This window comes from Rhincodon typus, chromosome 3 (genome assembly GCF_021869965.1).
Source record: "Rhincodon typus isolate 14 chromosome 3, sRhiTyp1.1, whole genome shotgun sequence".
Classification (NCBI taxonomy): Eukaryota; Metazoa; Chordata; class Chondrichthyes; order Orectolobiformes; family Rhincodontidae; genus Rhincodon; species Rhincodon typus.
In genome coordinates, this window is record NC_063334.1 from 82,506,624 (window position 1) to 82,512,077 (window position 5,454).

The window sequence follows — 5,454 nt, forward strand, 5'->3', positions numbered from 1 at the left end:
TAAATCCAAATAATTTTACAATTCTTTAAAACTCATTTTCTTACTCAGCTGTAATTAATTACTGCTTTCATCCTGCCCAGTCTTACACTGGAACTTTCACGCACTTTAATAAGAAATCTGATTGCATTTGGGTAATGACCCCTGTAACAGTTATTGCAATAAAATAGTTTTACCAAAATCTGTTATGTTTTGCTTTAACATTTGAAGTGACTTGTAACTAATTTTATAGGTTGAACTCTAGAAAAATGTCTTGTATGTTCAAATATTTAGCAAGTTTCCCAAATTTCAGTCAAGACTTACATTTCTGACGCTGCAGCTAAAAATGTGGCTGATATGTAACAAGCTGATTAAACGTTGAGTCTAAGCAATGAATTGTGCTACTGAAATTTAAAGTCAAGCTTATTCTAATATTCAGACAATTTCTTTTCACACTAATGCTTGTGATATTATCACTTTTAAAGGACTATTGTTGCCTGGAAAATTGTCTTGCAAGGCAGTTTATGAAATTAGCTGTAGCAGTATATAATAGTAAGATAACTTCAGCTTTTAATACATTTACAAATGTAATGTTGAATCCAAAGGAGAAATTTTAAAGCTACAATGTTGAAATGCTTCCAGGCTAAGGTTCACTTATAAAATGACTTAATTAAACATAACTATAACCAGGCTTAGGCAAAACCAGTCAAGAATTGTTGCCTTGGAAATGGTCAAGTGGCAGAAGTAGCCAGTATAAAGACAACGCTGTTCAACAAATGTTGTAAGACGAAGTCACTGGATCCCAGGATAATTAAAGATGTAAATTACATTCAATGCACAAAATGAGCAATGGAAATATAACAACCAAGGGATATTTTTGACAACACAATAATCTAGAAATAACACAATATTTTGATGAATGCTGGATGAAAGCCAATGCTATGTGTATTGTTGTTGCTATTACTCTGAGAGATGGGCACAAATTAATAAATGCAAAAAATCCTTTTTAGTTTATGTTTTTATAAATTTGTTACCCTTTATAAAAATCATTGCTTTATGTTTATATCTGGAACAAAACTCTAACTGTGCTGCCAATTCAGTTTTGTAAAAGAAAACCCACTTAATGCACGCTGCTTTTATTTTGGTGTTTCTGTAATCTTGCATTCATACCACATTGTGGAAAAAAGTAACCAATATTCGTAACACAGGATTAAACTTACACAGTTAGATATTCGCTGGTGCAACATGTGTTCCTAATTGAAATTTTTTGCAATGTCATCTCTTGCTGGAGTAGAAGTATTTGGAAGATCCTGTAATGTATGTGCTGTTTGCAGTAACAGGAAGCAGTGGCAATATGACATCAGTTGACACTGACAGTCTTGTCCCTGTGGCTTTCAAACTGGTAAATCCTCTACATCGGTGAGACCAAAAGGAGGCTTGGAGACCACTTTGTACAGCACCTACGCTCGGTTCGTGACAAATGACAACACCTTCCAGTCACAAATCACTTCAGCTCCCCCCTCCCACTCCCTGGACGACATGTCCATCCTGAGCCTCCTCCAGTGTCGCAACGACGCCAGCCAGAAACTGGAGGAGCAGTACCTCATATTCCGCCTTGGAAGCCTACAGCCCAATGGTCTCAATGTGGACTTTACTAGCTTCAAAATCTCCCCACTCCCCGGCCTCATCCCAAGACCAACCCTCCCTCTCATCCCCGCCTCCTTGACCCGTCCGTCTTCTCTCCCACCTATTCTCTCCTCCCACTTCACTAACCAATCCCCACCACTACCTACCTGCTACCACCATCCCACCTACCTTTCCAAGCCTAAACCCCACCCCCCGTCTATTTATTTCAGAGCCCCCTTCCCCTCCACCATTTCTGAAGAAGGGTCCCAACCCAAAACATCAGCTTTCCTGCTCCTCTGATGCTGCCCGGCTTGCTGTGTTCCTCCAGCTCCACGCTGTGTTATCTCAGACTCCAGCATCGGCAGTTCTTACTATCTGGTAAATTGCTGAGTTGCTTTTCATTGGAATTAACATGCTACTTCCTCATCTTTCTCCTCCCTCCTCACCATCCAAGTCCTTAAAGTCATCCTGTTTGGTTCAATGCAAAGATTCTAGTTGGCTTGACCTTTAAAAGGTACTGAAAAATAGCCATCTATTACTGGTATAATAATTTTCATTTTCTTTAGTAGTTAAAGGTTCTTGCATGAAATTGAATCTTGACACTCTTCAGGAATCTGTTAAAGTAAAACGAACTGGATACCACAAAACAGATTTCCTGCATAGTATTTTCCTACCATTGATTTTATTCATTTTTGATCATTTTAGCTTCCAACGTCTCCATTTTCCCAAAAGTTGATTCTACATATTGTCTTCCATGATCAGTTCGCAAGAGATGCCATTTCACAATTTATGGACAGGAGTTGTTATTCCAAGGTTGAATGGGGCAATGTTGCTTTTCCATTGCACTGATGAGAGAAGAGCTCAGCTTGTCATGGAGATTTGTCAAGACACTTGATGGAGGAATCTAAAAATTTATTAATGTCTGGCTTGGCACCAAACACAAAGCATTGGGGGAACATTTTTTAAAAATGAACTTCTCTGACTGCACTTTTCATAATTTTCCATATAATGTTTAATTATTCTAAATAAAAGTGGGTACACACAGGTTGTTACTAACTCTGATTTATTGGAAAAAGTCTTGAGTTACTGTTATTACTTGTTTCCAATGTTCCAATCTCCTCCTCAGGCTTTCCAGTGGTCTTCCAGATATAAGCATACAATCTAGATTCTTTGAGCATGCCTTTAATTGGGAACATGTCATGTTGATCTCATCTGGGTTCCCCACTGCAAGAACAATGGAATGTGACCATATGAAATTAAATTGTTTATCTTAAAACACTATACAGGATTTTGCCCATTGTATAATGCAGATTTATTAAGGCAAAAATCATAAAAAGGAAAAAAAATGTTATTCTGTCGAGGAAATAATTTAAGTAGGTAGGACTTGTATCGTGATAACATTCTTTATATTCTGAAGCTTTTGGATCTCCTGTGAGATTTCCTCTAGGCCATATAGAGAGGTGGACTCTTTGGAATCTCAGCATAAATAATGAACAACTCAGAGGGCTGAAATGAGAAAGAGGAATTCATAGACAGGAAAGCAGTGAGTCTCCTTCTTGTAGATCTCTGGTATCACTCATTCACAATGTGCTGGTCAACTTCCCTCTCATTGCAGGCTGAAAAGACAGATCATGATTTGCTGCCAGGTAAAATTCAAACAAACCAGTACTCTCAGATGTTGCATGGGCGGGAGAGTCAGTTGATAGGGTTTCAGTGAGGTGTTGCAAATGTGAAACAGCAATTAAATTTCTGCAGTTTATTGTCTCAATGATGCAACTTGATACTCAACATTATATGTGTCTTGGACCTACTGTTCCGGTGCAGGAATTAATCCTCATGTATCCAAATTTAAGTGGCCTCAGACTTCTAGACCTGTGTTATATACTGCATAGTAACTCTGAAAGTGCTTCGGTCAACTGGTTTATTTTACTCAACACATTTCTATAGATGCCGCAAAAGGGTAGAATCACATTCCTCCCTCCTCATGAATTTGTTGCACAATGTTGAAAATTTCACACAACTCATACATATCTCTTATTTTCCACTTGTTTACAAATATAAAAACCACTGGTTTCCTGATCCTAAGAGGATTCTGTCTTTCTTTACTGAACCTTTCACAACCTATGAAGGACCTTGACCCATCTTGGCCTGAGACTAGAAATGTTCTTTAACAGTGACTTATTCGACCTTGATCATCAATTAATTGTCTGTCTGATTTTGACTCAAATCTAACTGATTTCTGACACAACCTGTATTTGAATAGCTAATGGTACTCCAGTAATATTCCAATTATCCAATTCATCCAACCCATTTCTTTGTTCCCAACTCCTTTCTTTTTCATGAACCTCTGAAGATGTGTATGTGTACAAATCTAATCTTTTCTCTACCAAACATCTTGCATAACTATTAGATCATAAGACATAGAATCAGAAGTAGGCCATTCAGCATATCAAGTCTGCTGTGCCATTCAATGAGATCGTGGCTGATTTGATAATCCTTGACACCACTTTCCTGCCTTTTTCTTATAACCGTTGATGGCCTTAATCATTTAAAAATCTGTCTACTTTTGCCTTGAATATACTTAATGGCACTGCCTCCAAAGCCCTCTTTGGTCAAGAATTCCACAGATTCACTACCTTCTGTGAGAAGAAATTTCTCCTGATCGCTGCCTTGAATGGGCGATCCCTTATCATAAGATTATACCCTCAGATCCTAGACTGTCTCACAAGGGGAAATAATTTTTCTGCATCATTTGTGTCGAGTTCCATTAGAATCTTGTATGTTTCAATAAGACACCTAAGGAATCAATTGCCAGAGAAAGTGGTGGATGCTGGTACAATTACACATTTAAAAGGCATCTGGATGGGCATATGAATAGGAAGGGTTGAAAGGGATATGGGCCAAATGCTGGAAAATGCAACTAGATTTATTTAAGATATCTGGTCAGCATGGACAAATTGGACTGAAGGGTCTGTTTCTATGCTGTACAACTCTATGACTGTATGTCTCTGTTTGATTTCTAATAATACAGCAAGTGGCTGACATTACACATTAAACTGTTGGCTTCATTTCCAAGAAATCACATGGTATAACCCCCCTTCCCCCATCCAGAGAATGTCCAAATATTGCAAAATCTTCCAGTATTCTCCAGATATACTTTAAATAGGTATTCCCAACAACTTTCTCTTTGTTTATACATAATCCGATAAACAATCATTTAACTAAGTAATTTTGCTACTATTGAGTGGTTTGCAGGCCACCTTCAAAGATAGTTGTTTCGAGAATTGTATTGAACATGGGCTAAACTGGGGTAAGAAAAGAAGACATTCTTCTCTAACAGACATAGGTGAATCGATTTGATGTTCATAATACTTCAACAATTACATAAAAAGACTGCTCTGTCTTCAATATAATCATGGCTGATCATCCAACTCAGTACCCTATTCCTGCTTTCTCCTCTTACCTTTGATCCCTTTAGCCTGAAGAACTACTCTAATCCCTTCTTGAAAACATTCAACATTTTGACCTCAACCATTTTCTATGGCAGGGAATCCCACAGGCTCAACAGTCTTTGGGTGACGAAATTTCTCATCTGATCCTAAATGGCCTACCCTGTATCCTTAGACTATGACGACTTATTCTGGACTTTCTAGTCATTCAGAATATCTTTCTGTGTGTTTGCCCTGTCTAGTCCTTTTTGCATTTTATAGGTTTCTTTGGATTTCACCCTAATTGTTCTGAACTTCAATGAATGTAATCCTAACCTATTCAATCTTTCTTCATACATCAGTCCTGCCATCCCAGGAATCACTCTGGTAAACCTTTGTTGCACTTCATCCATAGCCAGAACAT